The sequence below is a fragment of the Rhinoderma darwinii genome, chromosome 2 (genome assembly GCF_050947455.1).
Source record: "Rhinoderma darwinii isolate aRhiDar2 chromosome 2, aRhiDar2.hap1, whole genome shotgun sequence".
Lineage (NCBI taxonomy): Eukaryota > Metazoa > Chordata > Amphibia > Anura > Rhinodermatidae > Rhinoderma > Rhinoderma darwinii.
Genome location: NC_134688.1, coordinates 41,921,729 through 41,947,148, shown reverse-complemented (window position 1 = coordinate 41,947,148; position 25,420 = coordinate 41,921,729). Strand labels below are relative to the sequence as shown.

The 25,420-nt window shown below is 44.1% G+C and overlaps 1 long non-coding RNA gene across 1 annotated transcript; it reads right to left on the bottom strand.

Annotated features, from left to right (window-relative positions):
* Window positions 1-277: 277 nt before the first annotated feature.
* On the bottom strand, window positions 278-1,798 carry LOC142740496 (uncharacterized). Its single transcript, XR_012880730.1, has 3 exons — window positions 1,726-1,798; window positions 848-912; window positions 278-401 (listed from the first exon to the last, which is right to left on the bottom strand). It is a non-coding gene; the product is annotated as an uncharacterized LOC142740496 (long non-coding RNA).
* Between the last annotated feature and the right edge of the window lie 23,622 nt (window positions 1,799-25,420).

The following is a 25,420-nucleotide window of genomic DNA, read 5'->3' as shown; positions in this document are numbered from 1 at the left end:
GTGCAGTATCTGTGACGTCCTCCCCCTTATGATGCACCATGTAGTGTCCAAATAATTTAATCATACAGTGCCCAAATAACATCACCCAGTCAATAAACTAGGGATTGTATCTTTCTGTTTTTTTATATTATAGGTTTGGGCCCTAAATGCCGGATCGGCAGTGTAAGTTGAGGGTGCCCAGGCCATCTATGGTGGTAGTGCCCTCTTCAGTATTGACCAGTAATACACACTATGTGATCATTTAGAGATGCAGTTAATAAAATACACTGACCTTGGACTCTCCTACTGAATACATCCGACTGAATGTAGAACGTTATGTGATGTGAGGTGGAGGGCTCTGCTTAATCTTTGATCTGCCCTCCTGGGACGTGGTTATCATTAACACTTATGAGGAATTAATTCTAGGAGAAAGAAAGACAATGTATTAGGACAAATCTCAATCAATGGCAACATTTCTATCTAGAACAGAGTCCAGTCCCCAACCAGTGTAAAATTACCAAAGGGGTAAATAGGATGACCGGCTGGGGTCCAGGGATTTGGGGTGGCCCACAGCTCTGGGGCTCCATATGCCCCTGAAATTGGTCAAACAATAACGGTGCAGGGAGGAAGCGAAATGTCTGACCCGGTTGGTCGTCTATTAGGTGAGTATAATTTTTTATTTTATAGGAGCAAAGGGGGCACTATTAATATGGGGGATAAAAGGACTGAGTCGGGGCTTAGAAAAGGAGGCTTCATTACTGTGGGGCCATACAAAAGGGGCATTCTGACCCAGGACATACAAAAAGTGTCATTCTAGCTGTGGAGGGTATTGGTGGATACTGCATATAGTAACTAATAAGAGACGCACCTTGCATAGATGAAATATTGCTTCAGAGAGTCCCCCTGGCAGCAGGCAGCCGATCTTAAGGTGTTCTGGAAAAAACAATAATTGTGTAGTTTTATTTCTCCAGACAGACGTGTGCTCAGTATAGACCACCCAACAATGAAGGAAATGTACATTAGGGCTCATGTACACAGCAACTTCATGTGGACGGACCTGTATGGTGGCGCACAGACTGCAGTACTGGTAATGTAGACACTCTGTGTGCGCTGTGTGCTCCCCCATAAGCCAAATGTGTATTAGGAAATTACATAAATAACAAGTCCCTTATATATTACTAATACCATAATATCTTCTTTATGGAGCATTTCTATAATAATAATATAAAGCTGCAGCAAAATTCCCAGCGTTTACTTTTGCTACATGTGGACGAGTTTTTGAGACTGTAACTATTCACCTGTAACACTTGTGAATTTTGCCGCGCAGCAAATCTGCAGCGTCTGAATTCAGCTTTATGGCGTAGAATATAGTACTCAAATACTGCAATCATACAGTGCCCAAATAACACTGCCAGACAAGTATTGTCTGCCACACTGTAATGTAATCCATTATCAAGGAATTGTATCTGCATCCTGAGCAGTGCCCTTTACTTTTTTTACCTGAAGAGTGGGATTGAGTGTTCAAGCAATGGGTGCCCCAGACATCAAGACCAGTGGCGCCCCATTCATTAGTGACAGGTGATGCACCCAGTGTAACCGCACAGGTCGCACACCCCTAAGACAGGCCCTGAATGAACAACATTGGGGAATTTGTTCCCACAGTCTTGTCATGTGTCTCTATAGGAACATTCTGGATGACATCAGATTATAGAATTTCTATAGGTTGTTATTTGCTATAATACTTACATATATACAGTGTATGTCCTAGCATGTCGGCTGTCACTGGTGCCACATAATCAGATGTCATAAATGTCTGTAAAATACATAATGGAATAAACATAAAATAACCCCATATCTAGAATGAATAATAATATATTTACTTTCACACCTTTCATTTTCTATCACAGGACGAGTCAGACATTGAAAACATTTTGTAATGTTAGTGTAAACCCAGGGAACATAACTATAGGGGTGAAGAGGTTGCAGTCACACCCAGGCCCAGGTGTCCATGACTGACATTAGGGGGGGTCACAATGTGGGCAATTTACAAATGCCAATCCCCAATGCCCCCATCTCCTAGAGGAATCCCGATTTTCGCTGCTAGAAACGCGATGTCAGTGAGAGAAGCACCCAGGCGGAAAGGCAGCCGCTGAGTTGCCCGGCCGCTTCTAAAACACAAGCAGTGGAAGGGAGCCAGCGCAGCGCCCCGTTCCACCTGCTGGAGGGATGCGCCCTATGTAATGGCACAGGTCGCACACCCCTAAGGCCGGCCCTGGCTACTTCTCAGCCTTATTAGGATAATATACGGTAGCTTTTTAAGACTATTTAATTTAATTAAATTAGACATCATATTGAAAACGACTGAGAAGTCACATTCCACATTACTGACAGCTGCAATTCTCAGACAATGGTAAGGGTATGTTCACACACTTAACTAAAAAACGTCTCTAAAATACAGAGCTCTTTTCAAGGGAAAACAGCCTCTGATTTTCAGCCATTTTTTAAACCACAAACATTTTTTGAGGCGTTTTTACCAACGTTCTTGGAGCTGTTTTTCTATTGAGACAATGAAAAACGGCTCCAAAAATGGCCGAAGGAGTGAAATGCACTTCTTTTTACAGGGTGTTTTTTATGCGCCGCTTTATCAAATGCCCACGTAAAATGCACTATCGGAAAAAAAAAAACGTTTTTCCCATTGAAATCAATGGGCAGATGTTTGGAGGCGCCCAGCCTCCGTATTTTCGGCTGTTTTTCGGGGTGTTTACGGCCAGGAAAACGGCTGAAAATAGGCTGTGTGAACATACTCTGTTGTACTGAGTTGTAACTTTAATGAGAAAATATGAAACATTGAAATCTGAATGTAAAATGTTTAGTTGTTACTTGCATTAATAGAAACATTTTACTGGAACTTGAACTGTTTGTCTAAAAAAAAAACAACCCCCGACAATCACCAGAAAAAAATCCTTCTACAATCATATAGTTGTGGTGAGGTGTTGGTGTGGTTAGAAATTGCTGCAGTAATGTCCAGTGTGAATCTGGCCTTATATGAGAATTCTAGAGCGTATATATTTCATGTGTCCAGTAACATGTAGAATTAATGATAAAATGCTGCATCTTACCTGTCAATCACACAGTCAATCACAGTCCCGGTCCAGACGTCATTGGCAGAAATTGTATAAAATATGTAATCCAGCTGCACATAGAACCTAACGGCTAGTACTGTCTATGACATCATAAGTGACATCATAAGCGGCTGCAGTATCTGTTACATCATCTAATTATCTCCTACTGCCTGGATAGACTGTCTGTGCATACACTGGATATAGGCGTTACATGGGACTGCTGTTTATAAACATGGAAGAAAGATACATGTGTGGTTATAGGGGCTACGACTAAGAACATGTCATGTATGAAACGTGTAATCTGTTACTAGATGGATTTTATACTGTAATACAGATGTAGCCATCTTTAACTTGACTCTGATAACTTGTTGCAGCGTGATACTTTCTTGATCCCGCAGCACTCCGTGTTTCAAGTGTGCGTGAGTAGGCTTCCACGCCAATGTGTAAAAAATGGGAACTCAGCACTCCAAGGTATTATGCAATAAGTGATATTTGATTTCACATATAGCGAAAAGTAGTAATCCAAAAATAATGGCGCCATTACCCAACAGCGACCGAGGTCACAAGCGCCGCATATCCGTGTCTAAAGAAGGTTGAATGTATAGACCGAAACGTTAACAACCTATTTTTGGATTACTACTTTTCGCTATATGTGAAATAAAATATCATTTGTTGCAGCGTGATATCACACAACAAAAGCCATTGAAAAAGTCAAGATAAGGGATTGTTTATTTAATGCGTTAAAAGTCAAGGTAAAGACGGCAACATCTGAACTAATAAAGGATACATTTTATTGAATTTCGTTTTAGGCTACATTCACACAACAGTAAAAAACGTCCGCTTTCAGAACAATGATGTTCTATGGGTATATTCACACAGCCTTTTTTTAACCACCCGTGAATATTGGCCGTCAAAAAATAGAACATGTCCTATTTTTGGCCGCTTTCACGGCCAGACGGCCCCCATAGAAGTCAATGGATCAATTTTTAACGGCCGTCAATACATGTAACAGCCGTTAAAAACGGTTCTGTGATTTGGGGATTCAAGAGCCAAGGGAACTATTGGCTCCCTTGCTGGTAATCGGCGGCGCAATGACACATACTCACCGATGCAGCGCCGTCCTCTACAGGTGTGGTCTCTAGTCTCATGGGTTCTGCGAAGGTGACGAGATGACGTCCTCGCGTCGCCTTCGCAGAACCAGTGAGACTAGAGATCACTCGTGACGTAGACGGTCATGCATCGGTGAGTATGTAGGGCATTTAGGCGGACAAAAATTACGGATATTGTTGCGCTCACTACTATGGTAGCATGGCGCTAGTACAGGGGACATTGTTGTCTACTGTAGCAAATTTTTCGGCACGGTCCTGAATTTACAGAGAGAGTCCCGGAAGATTACCACAGGGAGGGGGGGTGTGGTGCTTTCTCCGGAGAGGTGTCTTTGTTATCATCTACAGGGGGGCTGTGTGCCATCGTCTACAGGGGGCTGTGTGCCATCGTCTACAAGGGGGCTGTGTGCCATCATCTACATGGGGCGGTGTGCCATCATCTACAGGGGGGCTGTGTGCCATCATCTACAGGGGGGCTGTGTGCCATCATCTACAGGGAGGCTGTGTGCCATCATCTACAGGGAGGCTGTGAGCCATCATCTACAGGGGGTCTGTGTGCCATCATCTACAGGGGGTCTGTGTGGCATCATATACAGGGGGTCCGTGTGCCATCATCTACAGGGGGGCTGTGTGGCATCATCTACAGTGGGGCTGTGAAACAATCATGACAATGACCTTTGTTTGGGTGTTTTCAGGGGGTTGGGACAAAAGAAGCCAGACAAATGAAATTCATCAGTTTTTTTAACGGCCATGAAAAACGGATGCAAAATGGATGTCAAACGGCCATTAAAAATGGACAGACGGACTGGAAGTGTATAAAAATTTGCAGACACAATGATGCAAAACGGCCATGAAAAACTGACAGTTGATCAGTTTTTAATGGCCATTTTTTTTCACTGTCGTGTGAATGTAGCCTAAGTTCTGGATCGTCTCCATTTTAATGGATAAAGTTACCGGACAATTATCCACCCACCGAGAGTTTATTGGACACATGGACGGCCTGGTGAGCAGATGAACTTCTTGTTTCTTTGTTTGGAGTCATGTACAGATATAGCAATCCTTATCCTGACTCTGATAACTTGCTGCAGCGTGATAATTTATCACTTACGTCACTGAAAACCATTGAAAAAGTGATTAAAGTTTCTTGACACTGTGTATTCAATGTATTTAACCCCTTCGAGCTCAGCAACGTAATATTCCGTCGCCCTGACTGCCCCGTTCGCGCTCAGCGACGGAATATTATGTCGCAGGGAAAATGCATCGCCATTTTCCACCGGCGCGTGCACGAGCTGTGACAGCTGCTGTTTCCGACAGCAGGCTATCACAGCTCAATACGCCGGGACCTATTGCGATGGTCCCGCCTCCACAATCGCCACTATTGGTCAGTCAGTGAGTAACTGTCCAATAGTGGCGATCGGTCTCTTCACTTCCTCTCCCTGACATCACATCCTGCCTCACCCGCCCTAAGATGGAGATAGCGAGGCGTTCAGAGCGGTTGTGAGTAGAGGGAGAGAAGAAAAAGAGTAAAAAAAATACAACTTTTTTCTGCTTCCCACCTCCCCAATCCACTACCCAGTCCTTTACCCTTCCTCCTTGAATTCCCCCCCACATTTTTGGTCAGTGATCTCCAGACGTGGCAGACTCCTCCAGACGTGGCAGATGACACAGGACGTGGCGGATTCCTCCAGACGTGGCAGATTCCTCTGGACGTGGCAGATGACACAGGACGTGGCAGATTACTCTGGACGTGGCAGATGACACAGGACGTGGCACGACTAGATACTAGGGCAAAGCACGGGAAACAGGAACGGGGAACAAGGTACGGGTAACAACAGGAACGGGAAACACTAAGGGACCATTTGCAAGACAGACTGGGAAAACTAACAACGCTCAGGCATCGAACTAGGGGGCTGGACCCCTCTTATAGCCCAGGGTACTCACGGGTCAAAGGTCGTTCAAGATGTTCGGTGCGCGCGCTGCCCCTTTAAGAGCGGGGATGAGCGTGCGCGCGCACCCTGTGGGTTCCGGCGAAGGTGAGTGGATGCAAGCGCTGGCGTCTCCTGAGGAGGAGGCTGGGGCCAGCGCTTGCCGACTCGTGGCTGCGGCTGTCAGCGGGAGGCTGGAGCTGACAGCCCGCAGCCACGGACGTTACAGTATCCCCACTCTTACGCCCCCTCTTCTTGGGACCGGAGCGAGAGAGAAACTTCTTTAGAAGAGTAGGGGCATTGAGGTTCTCCTCTGGCTCCCAGGACCTCTCTTCGGGACCAAACCCCCTCCAATCCACCAAATACAAGGTCTTTCCTCTCACTCTCTTGGTGTCCAAGATCTCCTTTACCTCAAAGATGTCCGAGGAGCCGCTGGGAGCAACTGCAGGGCTGGAAGTCTTGGAATAGCGGTTTAGGATCACAGGCTTCAGGAGGGAGACGTGGAAGGAGTTGGGAATCCTGAGGGTAGGAGGCAGCCGAAGCTTGTAGGCGACAGGGTTGATCTACTGCAGGACCTCGAATGGTCCAAGGAACCTGGGAGCGAATTTGTATGAAGGCACCTTCAAGCGAATGTTCCGAGAGGACAGCCAGACTTTTCTCTTAATATCTGCCTTTCGCTTCATGCGATCTACTGCCAGCAAAATAGAGGACCGGGTCTGTTGCCAGATTTGCAGGAAGTCCCCATATGCAGAGTCAGCAGCGGGAACCTGAGATGAAGTCGACACAGGGAGAGGAACTCTGGCATGTTGACTGTACACGATGTGAAACGGAGTGGAAGTGGTGGACTCACTTGTGTGGTTGTTGTAAGAAAATTTGGCCCATGGTAGAAGCTGTACCCAGTTATCGTGCTGTGAAGAGATGAAATGGCGGAAATAATTTTCCATGATCTGGTTGATCCTCTCAACTTGGCCATTGGATTGGGGGTGATAGGCAGAAGAAAAGTCCAATCTCACATCCAGGAGTTTACAGAGGGCTCTCCAGAACTTGGAGGTAAACTGAACCCCCCGGTCGGACACAATGTGAAGAGGCAAGCCATGCAAGCGGAAGATGTGCTGAATGAAGAGACTTGCCAGACGAGGAGCAGAAGGTAGGCCGGTCAGCGGGATAAAATGAGCCATCTTAGAGAACCGGTCCACCACCACCCAGACAGTGTTACATCCTGCTGAGGGGGGAAGGTCAGTGACGAAGTCCATCGCAATGTGCTGCCAGGGGGCATTGGGTACAGGCAGAGGTTGAAGCAGGCCAGCAGGCTTGGAGTGAGTCACTTTGTTAGAGGCACACACTGTGCAAGCAGAGACAAAGTCCAGAACATCCTTAGGCAGCGTGGACCACCAAAAGTGATGAGCAATTAGGTCTCGGGTTTTACGGACACCGGCGTGCCCAGCAAGTTTAGAACTATGTCCCCAGCGGAGAATTCTACTCCTGTCCGCCAACCGAACAAAAGTCCTCCCAGGAGGGATGTCTCTAACCTGCAGAGGATTAGCAGAGACGATGCAGGATGGGTCTATGATGGTCTGGAGGGACTCCACCGTGTCTTCCGTCTCAAACGATCTGGACAGGGCATCGGCCCTCACATTCTTGTCCGCGGGACGGTAGTGGAGCGCAAACAGAAAACGGGTGAAGAACAGCGACCACCTGGCTTGACGAGGATAAAGTCTTTGAGCGGACTGAAGGTAAGTGAGGTTCTTGTGGTCGGTGAAGATCAGGATGGGGTGAGCAGCACCCTCCAGAAGATGTCTCCACTCCTCCAGAGCCAATTTGATGGCCAGCAGCTCCCGATCTCCAATGGAGTAATTGCGCTCAGCAGAGGAAAACAGTCTAGAGTAGTAGCCACACACTACAGACTTTCCTTTGGAGCTCCTCTGGAACAGAAGTGCGCCTGCACCAACAGAGGAAGCGTCCACTTCCAGTGAGAACTGCCGAGATACGTCAGGATGATGGAGGATCGAGGCTGAAGTGAAGGCACTCTTCAGGCTATTAAATGCAGACTCTGCCTCTGGAGTCCACACTTTGGCGTTCACACCCTTCTTGGTAAGGGTCGAGATGGGAGACGTCAGAGAAGAGAAGTTAGGAATAAACTGCCGGTAGAAATTGGCGAATCCCAGGAACCGCTGTATGGCCCTTAAGCCTTGGGGACGTGGCCACTCCAGGACAGCCTTCACTTTCTCAGGATCCATCTTGAGGCCTTGATCCGAGATGATGTAGCCCAGGAAGGGCAGAGAACTCTTCTCAAAGACACACTTCTCCAGCTTGGCGTATAAATGATTCTCCCTCAATCGTAGTAGAACCTGACGAACATGCCTCCGATGAGTCGTTTGATCTGGGGAGAAAATTAAAATATCATCGAGATAAACAACAACACAGACATAGAGTAGATCTCGGAAGATGTCGTTAACGAACTCCTGAAACACTGTGGGAGCGTTACACAGTCCGAAGGGCATCACCAGGTATTCGTAGTGCCCGTCCCGGGTGTTAAATGCCGTCTTCCATTCGTCACCCCGGCAAATCCGGACTAGATTGTAAGCCCCACGCAGGTCTAGCTTAGAAAAAATTTTGGCCCCTCGTATGCGATCAAATAGCTCAGAGATGAGTGGCAACGGGTATTTGTTCTTGACTGTGATCAGGTTGAGGCCCCTGTAGTCAATGCAGGGACGAAGGGATCCATCCTTCTTTTTAACGAAGAAGAATCCAGCCCCGGCCGGGGAGGAAGATTTTCATATAAAACCCCTCTCCAGATTCTCCTTTATATAGGCCGACATGGATAGAGACTCAGGCAGGGAGAGAAGATATACCCGTCCACGGGGAAGAGAGGCATTAGGAACCAGTTCAATGGGGCAGTCATAGGTGCGATGTGGAGGCAGCGTCTCAGCCTCCTTTTTGCTGAAAACATCTGCATACTGAGCAAAATGGGGAGGCACTCCCGACAGCGACTGAGGCAGAGAAGGCTTGACAGGATGGATCTGCAGCAGACAACGACCATGGCACTTGGAGCCCCATTGGAGAACCTCTCCAGAATTCCAGTCCAGGACTGGGGCATGTAGTCGAAGCCAAGGCAGGCCCAGCAGAACAGGATTGATGGCTTTGGGCAAAACAAGGAACAAAATAAATTCAGAATGAAGTACTCCAACCTGGAGCTTCAACGGCTTGGTTCTAGAGGTAATAGGATCAGGCAGAGGCAGTCCATTAACTGAGGCAACAGCCAAAGATGTCTCCAGGGGAACTGTGGGCAGCTGAAGATGATCCACAAGCTCTTTCTGGATGAAATTTGCAGCAGAGCCAGAGTCAAGATATGCAGAGACTTGATGCGTCCTGTCGCCGGATACCAGGGTCACAGGAATAGTCAGTTTGGAAGCGAATCCTCTGTTAGATTCTGTTCCACCTAGTGTTGTCTCTCCAACCAATCCCAGGCAATGGGGTCTCTCTGGCCTCTGGGGGCACAGACGCACAACATGGCCTCCATGGCCGCAATACAAACAAAGTCCAGAAGTGCGTCTGCGTTGTCTCTCCTGGGTAGACAATTTAACATAATTACTCTGCATCGGGTACTCTGGTGGGACGACTGAGGAGGATTGCGGGACAGCAGAATCCAGCCTGGGAATTTCTCTCCCCCGGAGAACCTCTTGGGAACGTTCCCGGATCCTCATGTCGACACGTGAGGCGAGTAGGATAAGATCGTCCAGGGTAGATGGCAGATCGCGAGCAGCCAGCTCGTCCTTGATCCCTGAAGACAGTCCCTGCCAGAATGTAGCCACCAAAGCCTCGTTGTTCCAGGTCAATTCAGCAGCCAGGATACGGAACTGAATGGCATACTCGCCCACGGAGAGGTCTCCCTGGTGTAGGGTCAGCAAGGATGCAGCAGCCGAAGAAACTTTCCCAGGTTCCTCAAAGATCGAGCGGAAGGTCTGTAAGAAGCACTGCAAGTCCCGGGTCTCTGGTCCCTGATGTTCCCACAGAGGATTTGCCCATGCCAGGGCTTTGCCGGTAAGGAGAGAGATGATAAAGGCGATCCTGACGTCATCCGAACAGAAGGACCTGGCATGTAGTCTGAAATGGATCAGGCACTGATTAAAAAATCCCCTGCAGGACCTCGGATCTCCGTCATAGCGTGGAGGTAGCGGCAAGAAACACAGGGGGTTGGTACCGGTACAGACAGGAAGTGTAGCAGGCGGAACCGCAGGAACGGGTGCGGTGATGACTGTGGACGGAGCAAGCAGCCGATGGGCTATGGCGTTCACCGACAGGAGGAGCTGGTCTTATCGTGACTGGAGATCCTCCATCTCAGCCAGCATGGCTTGTGTAGAAAACGTCGCAGGTTGACCAGCGGGGTCCATGGCCTGAGCGTACTGTCACGAAGCGGGTTAGTGGACCCACTAGGCCGTACCGCCGCAGCGGGGAGGCAGCTGGCAAAACAGGACACCCCAGAAATACAATGTCCCGCACAAGGGTACCTGAAGAGTCCAGATGGTGGCCGCAGCTCTGACACAGATGAGATGGGTGCAGCAGATGGCGCCAAATGTGTCAGATGACACAGGAGCCGCAAGTTCCTCCAGACGTGGCGAATTCCTCCAGACGTGGCAGACTCCTCCAGACGTGGCAGATTCCTCCGGACGTGGCAGATGACACAGGACGTGGCAGATTCCTCTGGATGTGGCAGATGACACAGGACGTGGCAGATGACACAGGACGTGGCAGATTCCTCTGGACGTGGCACGACTAGATACTAGGGCAAAGCACGGGAAACAGGAACGGGGAACAAGGTACGGGTAACAACAGGAACGGGAAACACTAAGGGACCATTTGCAAGACAGACTGGGAAAACTAACAACGCTCAGGCATCGAACTAGGGGGCTGGACCCCTCTTATAGCCCAGGGTACTCACGGGTCAAAGGTCGTTCAAGGTGTCCTTTAAGAGCGGGGACGAGCGTGCGCGCGCACCCTGCGGGTTCCGGCGAAGGTGAGTGGATGCAAGCGCTGGCGTCTCCTGAGGAGGAGGCTGGGGCCAGCGCTTGCCGACTCGTGGCTGCGGCTGTCAGCGGGAGGCTGGAGCTGACAGCCCGCAGCCACGGACGTTACACCCCAGTTTTGACCGTTTGTACAAACTGAGACCCCTATTAGACCATTTCAGTGCTCGGTTTGCCCAAGCATACACCCCCGAGAAGTGTATTTCTTTTGATGAGTCCCTGGTACATTTTAAAGGGAGTCTTCAATTCCGCCAGTACCTGCCGAGTAAGAGGGCAAGGTATGGCGTAAAGATGTATAAGCTGTGCAAGAGTGCATCAGGGTATACCTACAAATTTAGGATGTATGAAGGGAAGGACAGCAGTATTCAGCCCCCAGAATGCCCCCTCTTACTGGGAATTAATGCAAAAATTGTGTGGGATTTGGTGCACCCACTGCTGGACCAGGGTTACCACCTCTACTTGGATAATTTTTATACCAGCGTCCCACTCTTCAAGTGCCTCGCTTCCAGAAGTCCTGCGGCATGCGGCACTGCTAGAAAAAATCTGAGAGGCCTCCCTAAGACTCTGCTTGGGCAAACACTCAGAAGGGGTGAGAGCAGGGCACAATCTAGCAGCAACATATTGTGTGTCAAGTACAAGGACAAGAGAGATGTCCTTGTATTAACAACAATACATGGCCACACCAGTACCCATGTACCTGTACGAGGTACCAGTATAGAGACCCCCAACCAGACTGCATCCTGGACTACAATAGGTACATGGGAGGGGTTGACTTGTCAGATCAAGTCCTGAAGCCCTACAGCGCCATGCGGAAATCGAGGGTGTGGTATAAGAAGCTGGCCGTGCACATCATACAGATGGCATTGTACAATGCGTATGTGCTACGTCGATGTGCAGGCCAGAGGGGAACTTTCCTGGAATTTCAAGAGGTGATTATCAAGAACCTAATCTTTAGGACCAAGAATAGGGAGCATCCAGTACTTCCGGAAGCGAGGCCACACGCATCGTACCAGGGCAACACTTTCCAGGAGAAGTTCCCCAAACTGGCAAGAAGGGAAAAAGTCAAAAGAGGTGCAGAGTCTGCTCAAAGAGGGGGATAAGGAGGTAAACAATATACGAATGCGACACGTGTCCCGAAAAAAGAGGGCTCTGTATGAAAGATTGTTTTCGAATTTATCATACATCCCTTAATTTTTAATTTACCCTGACAAAGATAGGGATTTTGCAAATACCCTCACTTTTTTTATTTTATATAAAGTGAGTTGTGGGAACCACAAAGGTGTATACCACCAATTTGTACTGATTTTATTTAGGAGATAGGGAGAAAGGGAAAGAGTTGTGGTTCCTATGTAAAATTGAGAGCAATAAAAATAATAAACTTTATTGACTAATTAATTTTAAAATTGTAAAATGAATTTTTTACAAATGTCCAATGTAGGTCAGAATAAATTGCAGTGCAGATGACCCCTTGTCCTGCACTATAAGAGCAAAATTTGCCTGTTAATCATTAACCGTCCAATGCTATTGTCATACAAAAACCATATTCAGATCTTAGGCTGAAATTGATAATTAAATAAATTGTTTTAAATTGTGCTTTATTCTCTATTCTATGGTGGACTGAGTAGAGATCTGATAACAGTGGTATATTGATTTTTATTCCAAGTGTGCTTATATTGTGTGCACTGAATAAATCAGCTTTGCTGCTAGTAAGTGGACACTGTATCAATTTCTTAGAGTTCTCTTATGTGCACTGAGTGTATCATAATTGTTGTTAGTTAGTGAACATTGTATCAATTTCTTGAAATTCTCATGAATGCACTGAGTGTATCAGCATTCAATGTTAGTTAATAGGCATTGTATCCATTTGTTGAATATATTGAATATATCAGCATTAATTATTATTCAATAGTCACTATTACAGCGTCTCTTCTTTGGTATAAATACCAAATATAATAGACAGAAGCACGATAGAATATTGTGCTAGAGTTTGAGCATTAAATTATAGTTGCTGAACAGTGATGCGGTAGCCTGTATGAATAAGCGCCACAAAATGCCCCAATTCTTAAGTGCTTGCTGTCAGTTTTCACCTTGTGTTCGTGGGAACTCGTAGGCAGCAGCACATTAAGGTATTTTGGCTAAATAGCCTGTGTGTTCAACCTTTGTGTGTGGTGCACACTTATAATCTTCACTATTGGGGTCAGCAGCGTTCTAATTGTCGTGCTGAAATTTAGACAGCGATGTAGTGACTTATGTAGAATTAGCACTACTGAAAGCTCTGATTCTTATGTGCTTGCTGTCAGTTACCACCATAGTACGTGGAAGACCGTCAGCAGCAGCAGTGTAGATAGCATACAATCAGTGGCGGATTAAGAAGACCATGGGCCCTGGGCTGTTACCCAAACTTGTGCCCCCCTTCTCCACCACCACCCTGCCGCGCCGTAACTATTGCTAACACTACCTAAACACTAGTACACAAAGTAGGCACATTATGCACAAAGTACGCACATTATGCACAAAGTACGCACATTATGCACAAAGTACACAAAGTAGGCACATTATGCACAAAGTACACACAGTACACAAAGTACCACATTATGCACAAAGTACGTACATTATGCACAAAGTACGCACATTATGCACAAAGTACACAAAGTAGGCACATTATGCACAAAGTACGCACAGTACACAAAGTACCACATTATTCACAAAGTACGCACATTATGCACAAAGTACGCACAGTACACAAAGTACCACATTATGCACAAAGTACGCACATTATGCACAAAGTACGCACAAAGTACGCACAGTACACACATTATGCACAAAGTACGCACAGTACACAAAGTACCACATTATGCACAAAGTACGCACAGTACACAAAGTACCACATTATGCACAAAGTACCACATTATGCACAAAGTACGCACAGTACACAAAGTACCACATAATGCACAAAGTACGCACATTATGCACAAAGTATGCACAAAGTACGCACAGTACACACATTATGCACAAAGTACCACATTATGCACAAAGTACCACATTATGCACAAAGTACGCACAGTACACAAAGTACCACATTATGCACAAAGTACCACATTATGCACAAAGTACGCACAGTACACAAAGTACCACATTATGCACAAAGTATGCACAGTACACAAAGTACCACATTATGCACAAAGTACGCACATTATGCACAAAGTACGGACAGTACACACATTATGCACAAAGTACTCACATTATGCACAAAGTACGCACAGTACACAAAGTACCACATTATGCACAAAGTACACAAAGTAGGCACATTATACACAAAGTATGCATAGAACACAAAGTACACACGAGTATGCACATTATACACAAAGTAGGCACATTATACACGAGTATGCACATTATACACAAAGTACACCTTGTAAACACATGAATATGGATATTAAACACACATGAATATGGACATTAAACACACATGAATATGGATATTAAACACACATGAATATGGACATTAAACACAAATGCACTTACCTTTTATGTCTTCACTGCAGCTCTTCTCCTGCTCACAGCACAGAGCCCGCCGACAGTCTCCCCTCCCCCATGTCCCGACAGCTAGCAGCAGAGGAGAGATGTTTAGAGCAGGGAAGGGGGGCTGGAGGGGGAGCTTCTAAAGCAGCACAGACCACGGCTGCTAAGTAGAAGCGAAGCTGCCCTCGCCTGACAGGTGCGGTCCTGGCACCGGGGCTCCCTCCGGTGCTAGCGACGCCACTGGGCATGAGGGGGTTCGGGCGGTCATAGGCCCCCTGGGAGCCTTGGGCCCCCTGGCAGCCTTGGGCCCCGGGCGACCGCCCGAAACGCCCTAATGATAATCCGCCACTGCATACAATGCTGATCCTCACAAATAGGATCAGCAGCGATGCAGCTCGTCTGTTTGAAGATGGCAGTGTGCTTTGTAAGTTGCCCTATTGATTAAGGGCTTGCTGTCAGTTCTCACCGTCGTCACGGGAGAAACAGTGAATAGCAGCACGATGTAATATAGTGGCTGAGCAGCCTGTGTGTATAAATTTTCTGGTTCAGTGAACCCTGTCAGGGATTCAGCCCAGCAGCGTAGTGTAGTAATGTGGCTGAACAGCCTGTATACATCGATATACTAATTCAGAGAACGCTGTCAGGGAATCAACCCAGCAGCGTATATCAAATTGTAGGCACCGCTCTCTTCCAGGGAGCAGCGTTCATTCATACAAGTCGTTGCCGACTATTGATTGATGTTCTGGGTAGCATTAGGTAGAGTTAGGACCTTATACATTGGTTGCTAAATTAGGACAAAACACCCGACGCGCGTTTCGCCGGCATTCCGGCTTCCTCTTGGGGTGTAACCCGCCGGTTCTGACGCCCTTATATATGGTAAATGCTGATTGACAGCTAAGGGGGCCAATAAGGTTGTTTCAAGTATAACAGTGTGTTGATGACAGGTGGATTAATTACCAAGTATCTGTCAAAAGGCTCAGTATTATTTATTTACAGAAAAATCAACTATAGAAGAGTTTTATATTTATATTAGGTATTATTTACAGTTGCTTATATTTGTTTTAATTAATACGTTGCTTATACATATGTGAATCTTTGAAATGTTAGATTTTTGTTTTTATTTTTATTTATTGTTTTGCACCATGTCTGATCAGATAAAGTGAAATGAAAAGAATTTTTAGACATTATTATCAAATAATATATACAAGAATAATAAATTGATCATACTCATCATTCCCTGTCTATTTATATTTATTTTAGTGTCTAAAGTATATTATATTGATATATGTTCACATATATATCCCCATTTTTATTCTCCACTTTAAATTGTTTAACCAATTCTAGACTGTCTGTTGTTTTGTGTTTTTATTTTTTATTTTTTATTATTATTTTGTACTAGAGTAACTTTCATAAGTAGTATTCAAATAATTGAAACCACTTAGAGGGAAGGAAAGTTTGAAGCTAATTACTTATCATATTAAATTATTGCGTTTTATTCCTCACGTGCTTGTGCTGGAATGCCAGATAGGATCAATTATTTTAGGTTATGGGCCACAAAGATCTTTATTATTTATTATAAATTTATTAGGATTTCTCCTTTGGTGTAGAGCTTATATTCACAGAAAGCAACCAAAATTAAAACTCTCATTTAGGCCATTTGGACTAACTGAGTTCATCTGAAATATCCATTGACTTTCCCTTATTAAAAGGGCTTCATCTAAGTTGCCTCCTCTTATACCCATTTTGAGTTGGCAGATTGCCCATCCTTTGAGATTTGTCCAGTTTAGATTGTGATGTTGCTTGTAATGTCTGGCGATTGGGGTCGGGGTAAAGGGTTTATTGTACGCTTGACTATCTAATTTATTTTTCTCATAGTTTATAATGGAGCCAATATGTTCTCTGATTCTGACCCTCAAATCTCTTTTTGTTTTGCCTACATATCTGAGGCCACAAGGGCACTCGAGGCAGTAGATAACGCCTGTTGATGAGCATCTAATGTGTTCCCTTATGGTGTAGATTTTTCCTGACCCATCCAAAAAAGTCTTTGTGCTTTTTAGAATTTTACATGCCCTGCATAGTTTGCAAGGGTAGAATCCTGGTGCAAGGATTTTTTGTTGATTGTTGGTTCGAGAGAAATGACTCGAAACCAACATATCTGAAATGCTTTTACCCTTACGATAACCTGTGGGAATTTTTTCTCCTAAAATTTGGCCTAGATCTATGTCTGTTTTTAGAACATGCCAATGTTTGTTTAAGATGTCAATCATTATATTCCAGTCTTCATGATAGTCGGTAATGAATCTTGGTTGACGTGGGAATTCAAGATCTTTTTTCTTTGGGGTTAGGAGATCAGTCCTGTTTGTTCGTAATGCTATATTATAGCCTTCTTTTATGCTTCTATTAGAGTAATTCCTCATCTGTATTCTTAATTTTAATTCTGCAGCTCTCTCTTTGAAAATTTCAAAGGTTGAACAATTGCGTCTCAGGCGCAGAAATTCACCTCTGGGAATTCCCCTAATAGTGCTATTAGAGTGTGCACTCTCAGCATCTAACAGACTGTTTGTGGCAGTTTCTTTTCTATATAGGTCCGTATTCAATTCTCCATTATCATCTTTGTATATTTTAATATCCAAGAATGGTATAGAGTTATAGCTAAAATCCAGTGTCAATTTAAGATTGCAATTGTTGTCATTAAGTTGGCGTATAAATTCTTGAAGGTTGGAGACAGTGTCACTCCAGACCACCAGAATATCGTCTATAAAACGCCGCCATAGACTGACATGATTAGTAAAATAGCTCATTCTGTCATCAAAGACGACCATTTCTTCCCACCAACCCAAATAGATGTTAGCAAAGGTGGGTGCAACTGCCGCTCCCATTGCAGTTCCTCGGATTTGCAAATAAAAACGACCATCGAATAGAAAATAGTTCCGTGTAAGAATAAATTTGAGGGCACGAAGAACAAAGTTTTTCCGTACAGGGTTATAATTAGTATCCTTAGATAAGAAGAATTCCACTGCTCTACACCCCTTGGAGTGGTCTATACTTGTGTAGAGACTTTCCACATCGCAAGTCACCAAGATCTCATCTGGATTTAGGTTTATTCCTTCCATTTCTTTCAAAATCTGCATGGTGTCTCTGGTGTAGGAAGGCAGCTGGTAGACAATATCTCTAAGTTCATGGTCTAACCAAATGCTGCATTTTTCGGTTAAATTTCCCACACCAGAGACAATGGGTCTTCCTGGAGGGTTATCCTTGTTTTTATGTATTTTGGGAAGTAGATATAAAGTGGCTACCCTTGGATCTTTTACCATTAAGTACTTTTTTTCATTGAGGGATATAGCTCCCAGACTAAAGCCTTCTTCTATCATGATTTTGTATTCTTCAACGAATTGCGATGTGGGGTCACCCCATAGGGGTTTGTAACAATTTTTATCAAGTAGTTGACGCTTAGCCTCATGTATATATTTATCCTTAGGCCAAATAACAATATTACCACCCTTATCGGATCGCTTGTAGACTACATCATCCCATAATTTGAGTTCTTTTAGCGCTTTTTGTTCTTCCGGCGAGATGTTGTCACTTGTTGTGTGAGCCGGGAGTGGCAGAATATCTCTACTAACCAAGTCCACAAACACTTTTATTGCTGGACATGTATCCATTGGTGGCATTATGGTAGATTTTGGTTTTAGATGTTTTTTAGTTTTCAAAATTAGAGTATTTGTTTCATCTTGGTTGAGGTTTTCTGAAAGTAGTTCCTCCAAATCCCTAATAGTTTCCATTTCTTGCTCCAACATTGGATCTTCTGGGAGTACTATAATTTGATCTTCTAGTAAGGTATTGTGTTTAAAAAAAATCTTTTTGTAGGTAAGTTTACGTCCAAAGAGATGGAGATCTTTAATAATAGAGAATTTGTTTAATCTAGTTGTCAGGCAAAAATTTAGACCTCTTTTCAAAATCCTCACCTGAGCCCCTGTTAGAGAATGTCCAGAAAGATTTATGACTTGTAATGAGTCCAAAGGTACAATTTCCTTATCATGGGTTACATCCTTTGATGTGTTAGATTTTTTCTTTTCCCTCTCTGGGATCCCCTGAATCCCCATGTTCCTCTGTCCCGTAAAAAAGGGACTTCCGAATTGGGGTTTGTCTCTTTGTCTAATTCTGGTTTTCTCTTAGGCAGATCTTTTTGTCTATTTCTACTTCTCTGTAATGGGTATTCAGATTCAGATTCTGAGGCTTCTGTTGCCTCTGTATCAGTATCTGTAAAATTATGTGTTCCGATATGTTCAGGATTTCTTGTTCTGTTTTTATTATTCAGGCGGGTAGATTTCTTTTTTCCCCATTGATATATTTCCCCCTTAAGATAATCAGATTGGTCCCTCAGATATTTCCTCCTTTTTCTATTTTTAACTTTTGTTTCTACAATATCAACTTGATCCAAAGCTTTGTTGAAAGCTTCTTCAAACCCACGTGAACTTTCATGAGTCTGTAGTTCAGGAGTGAGTGTTTCTATTTCTTTCTCTACTCTCTCCAAAATATAGGACTCATCCTCAATCAAAATTTCCATCAAACTATTTGAGCAATTTTTCAGTGCCGTTTCCCACTTCTCTCTCAATCCTGACTTAGACAATTCATATGAGGGAAAAAGGGAAATTCGTAAACCTCTTGAAATTAATCCTTGCTCTAAATACTGTGATAGAGTTGACTTAGTCCACGTGGATTGTATTTGTCTTATCTGTAGGTCTTTAAATTTTTTTAGGAGTTCATCAGCATACAGATTTTATCTAGACGCTGTGGATCCGGGACTGTATTCTGTAAGAAAGCACTAGAGAGCTCTTCTCTCTGTTTTAACCCCTTAGTGACCAGCCCATTTTAGGCCTTAATGACCAAGCTATTTTATTCGTTTTTCTATAGTCGCATTCAAAGAGCTATAACGTTTTTATTTTTTCGTCTATATAGCTGTATGAGGACTTGTTTTTTGCGGGATTAGTTGTGCTTTTTAATGGCACCATTTTTGGGTACATATCATTTTTATATTAACTTTTATTAACCTTTTTGGGGGGGGATTATAACAAAAACCTGAAATTCCGCCATTGTTCTATGCGTTTTTAAATTGACGCCGTTCACTGTGCAACGTAATTAACATGTTACTTTTATTCTATGGGTCGGTACGATTACGGCGATACCACATATGTAGAGTTTTTTTTATGTTTTACGACTTTTGCACAATAAAAACACTTTTGAACTAAAATTATTTGTTTTTGCATCATCGCTTTGCAAGAGCCGTAATTTTTTTATTTTTCCATCAATGTAGTGATTTTTTGGGCTTGTTTTCTGCGGGACAAGACGTAGTTTTGAATGGTACTGCTTTGGGGTGCATGGGACTTATTGATTCATTTGTATTATGACTTTTTTGGGGGGCAATGAAAAAAATTGCAATTTCGCCATGGTTTTTTGCGTTTTTTTTTTTACGGTGTTCACCTTGCGGTTTAAATGACATATTAACTTTATTAATGGAGTCATTACGGTCGCGGCGATACCACATATGTGTACTTTTTTTTTTTTTTTACACTTTTACTAAATAAAACCACTTTTTATGGAAAAAAATGATTTTATTACTGTACTTTTTATTAATAATCTTTATTTCACATTGATTACTTCTTTTATTAGTCCCACTAGGGGACTTTACTGTGCGATGTTCCGATCGCTGCTATAATGCTTTGGTATACTTCGTATACCAGAGCATTATTGCCTGTCAGTGTAAATCTGACAGGCAATCTGTTAGGACGTGCCTCCGGCGCGTCCTAACAGGCATATGTCCAGGGCAGACCTGGGGGCTTTTATCAAGCCCCCGGCTGCCATGACACCCCATCGGAGACCCGCGATTGCATTCGCGGGCCGCCGATGGGTGACAGAGGGAGCGCACTCCCTTTGTAAACAAAGTTAAATGCCGCGGTCGCTATTGACGTTGGCATTTAACGGGTTAAACGGCCGCGATCTAAGTAAACTTCGATCGCGGGCGTTGGAGCAGGAGCTCAGCTGTCATCAGACAGCAGAGCCCCGGCTCCTGCCTGCACGGGAGACCCGTGCAGGACTTAGACTAGGCTGACGTGAAAAGGCGTCAGCCTAGCCTAAAGCCCATTAGTGACTCACGTGAAAAGGCGTATTGGTGGTCACTAAGGGGTTAATTGTCTCGAATTGATTTGATCTGTAATTTTAAATTGAGCCATAAATAATATCACACTGAGTTGGAGAGTATTCAGCTGAGAGTGTCCAAGCAGGACAGATTGAAATTGTCAAAGATAGGGATTTTGCAAATACCCTCACTTTTTTTATTTTATATAAAGTGAGTTGTGGGAACCACAAAGGTGTATACCACCAATTTGTACTGATTTTATTTAGGAGATAGGGAGAAAGGGAAAGAGTTGTGGTTCCTATGTAAAATTGAGAGCAATAAAAATAATAAATTTTATTGACTAATTAATTTTAAAATTGTAAAATAAATTTTTTACAAATGTCCAATGTAGGTCAGAATAAATTGCAGTGCAGATGACCCCTTGTCCTGCACTATAAGAGCGAAATTTGCCTGTTAATCATTAACCGTCCAATGCTATTTATTCAGATCTTAGGCTGAAATTGATAATTAAATAAATTGTTTTAAATTGTGCTTTAGGCCTCATTTACACGAACGTATTATACGCGCGTGCGACGCGCGTGCTTTGCACGCATGTCGTACGCACCTATATTAGTCAATGGGGCTGTTTAGACGATGCGTGAATTGCGCTCATTGCGTGTGCGCAGAAAAAAACTCACGACATGTTCTATAATCGTGCGTTTTTCGCGCACTCACGCACCCATTGAAGTCAATGGGTGCGTGAAAACCACGCATGCCGCACGGAAGCACTTCCGTGCGAACTGCGTGATTCGCGCAAGAGCTGTCAAACTCCTGAATGTAAACAGAAAAGCACCACGTGCTTTTCTGTTTACAAACATCCAAACGGAGTGTCAAATTCGAGATGAGCGCCCCGAACTTCACCGGGTTCGGCCAAACTCGTTTTGACCGAAACCGGTAAAAAATGTTCGGGTACGCGACGTCAGGAGACAGTCACTGTCCACGGTGCTGAAAGCGTTAAACTGGTTCAGCACCATGGACAGTGACTTCCGCTCCGAAAATCCATGAACCTGTAAAAAAAAAAAGACGTTCTGACTTACCGATAACTCCGGTCCGACCTCCCGGGATGACAGTTCAGTCAAAGTGACAGCTGCAGCCAATCACAGGCCAAGCACAGGCTGCAGCCAATCACAGGCCAAGCACAGGCTGCAGCCAATCACAGGCTGCAGCGGTCTCATGGACTGCGGCGTCATCCTGGGAGGTGGGGCCGGATGACAAGAGAGGGACGCGTCACCAAGGCAACGGCCGGGAGCCCGGACTGGGGGAAGCAGGAAGTTCTTGGTAAGTATGAAAGTCTTTTTTTATTCACAGGTTGGTGTATATTGTGTTCGGCATTCACTGTCGAGGGTGCTGAAATAGTTACTGCCGATCAGTTAACTCTTTCAGCACCTTGGACAGTGACGGGCGTCGACTAGCCTCATCAATATGATGGCGGCTGCGCGAAAATCACGCAGCCGCGCATCATACACGGATGACACACGGAGCTGCCAAGTGCCTTTTGCGCGCGCAAAACGCAGCGTTTTTTGCGCGCGCAAAACGCACACGCTCGTGTAAATGAGGCCTTATTCTCTACTCTATGGTGGACTGAGTAGAGATCTGATAACAGTGGTATATTGATTTTTATTCCAAGTGTGCTTATATTGTGTGCACTGAATAAATCAGCTTTGCTGCTAGTAAGTGGACACTGTATCAATTTCTTAGAGTTCGCTTATGTGCACTGAGTGTATCATAATTGTTGTTAGTTAGTGAACATTATCAATTTCTTGAAATTCTCATGAATGCACTGAGTGTATCAGCATTCAATGTTAGTTAATAGGCATTGTATCCATTTGTTGAATATATTGAATATATCAGCATTAATTATTATTCAATAGTCACTATTGAGAGGTGCAGAGTCTGCTCAAAGAGGGGGATAAGAAGGTAAACAATATACGAATGCGACACATGTCCCGAAAAACCAGGGCTCTGTATGAAAGATTGTTTTCGAATTTATCATACATCCCTTAATTTTTAATTTACCCTGATACACTCCGCACAGCTTATGCCCCTCATCTTTCCCTTCTGAGCCTTCCCGTGTGCCCAGGCAGCTAATAACAGCCACATGTAGGGTATTGCCGTACCCGGGAGAACCCACATTACATCTTATGGTGTGTATATCTCCAGTGGCACATGCTGGGCACACTATATCGGGCACGGACATGCCATATATATATAGAAAATTGCAAATCTCACTCTACCCCATCTGCTGCGCATTATCTTTTACACATTACCTGTGGGGTCAAAAGGCTCACTACACCTCTAGCTGAATGTCTTAAGGGGTGTAGTTTTTAAAATGGGGTCACTTCTCAGGGGTTTCAACTGTACTGGTACCTCAGGGGCTCCTGCATACATGACTTAGCACCAGAAAAACTCCAGTAGGCCAAATGGTGGTCCTTTCCTTCTGAGCCCTCCCATGGGCCCAAACGGCAGTTTATCACCACAAATGGGGTATTGCCGCACCAAGGACAAATTGGGCAACAAAATGGGGTATTTTGTTTCCTGTGAAAATAAGAAATTTTGATAAAAAATGACATCTTATTGTTCTACACACAGGTATCCAGGCTACCAGGACTACTATTATGGGTAAGGCTATCTGAGTTATTAATGTTGGGAGTATTTTACTCTAGAAAACACCCTTTGGACACTTCTGTCCTTAACAAAACAGCTCACACTCAAACAACTAACGTTATATACGATAGCACACTGCCCTATTCATATGTCCTTAATATAAGGACATTAAACACACCATACACTTGGTTTTCCTACTTACCTGTGTTCATATCATATAGAGTCTCTCCACTCATGTACCTTTTTAACATGTATGTTTTTATATGTATTTAATAAAATGTGTTATTCTCTTCATATATACTTGGCTCTATACTCTGTTTCTTGTGTGTGTATAGGGTTTAAGTAGAGTATAACAGAGAGAGTTCCCAGCATTATCATTCCCTTACCCCCCTACAACATTACGAATTATATTCACTTGGGACTGGTGTTGATTTATTAAATTTCTTTTGATTCTCTTGATTTTTTTTGCTGTTTTTGACATTCCACTATGTTCTGCATAAAGCTTAGTGTCAGCTGTACTGTGACTTCTTTATCATAACGGAGCCATACCGGGCCCTTATACACCCTATATGCTTCCCCAATAGAATCCATAAAACATAAAAGGGCCGAGCAGTGCTCCGGGGTCTTTTCGCAAATCACTCTAGCTAGAATCGCAAATGAAAACGTTCACCATATTAACCAATTGGTAAACATTTGCGGAATCAGGAGATAACGCCTTTTCTCCTCCTCCTCCTTCTTTTATGCTCTAGCCCCTCTTCCCCTGATCCAGATAGAACTTCTCCAAGGGGAGGAGGGAGAACATCTCCACATACTCATCCTTCCCTATTTGTTTCCTGACCTCCTGCTTAAGATGGGCACCGATCCCTCGAAGCAGACATACACAGCCAAGTTATCCCTGTTTACCTAATTAGGTGTCTCAGTCTGGACTGAGACCGCAACCGCCTCATAACTCACCGGAAGAGGGTTAACAAGGGAAAATGAAACAGGACCGCCCACGCGAAAACCTGGGATGGACCCGCACCCTTCACCAGGGAACCGCCCACCATGTTCAGCAGGCACACCACTGAGTCCCTCAGGCATCTGCACACGCCTCCTGCTGTGTTACCCCACAGCCCCTAGCGGCAGGGGGCAAACCTGACCTAAACAATAATGGCACCAAGCACCAATAGTGATGCTTTTGAAAAGTATCAAAAAACTTTATTAAATATAGAGGACAAATGAATAAAAAGTGTCACACAATAGATATAGCAACATCTCCAGAGTGAAATACACAGGGTGAACACATGCCCATAACAATACGGATACATCTTATTTATAAAGTGTATAGTGCTAAGCAATATATATGAAATAAGGATATATATACCATATATAATATAAATTGTCTTTACAATACTGCAGGATGGACAAGGACATGGACAAGAAGCTAAATACAAGTAGTGATGGTCCTAGGATAGGTGCAACACATGTTCAAAAGAGTACAGCATATGAAATAACATGCCTCAATATATACCCATCTATATGACACAACCGGGATGGCGCCAACCACGACGCACGTTTCGGCACAGCCTTCATCTGGGGGTGACATCATCTCCTAACAGGTATAATATAATAATATATATATTATATAATATATTATTATATTATATAATATAATATAAATTTCGGTATAATAATGATACAACAGTAAACTGGAGATAACCGTCCAACACTGCGAATTTAACCCCTTAATGACAATACGCCTTTTCACGGTGGTCATTAAAGGGGTTCTCTGGAAAAAACTTTATGGTCTCATGTTTACTTGATAAAGTGGTTCTGTTTCCACTAAACGCGTTGTACCTCAAGAGACCCTCTATCTCTCTTTTTTATGTATGTTTTATTATGATCTATTGTTTTAGACAATTAATTATATATATTTTTTTTCTCAAAAAAGTATTGCGCCTGAATGGTGTCTCTTTTTTACAGAGGA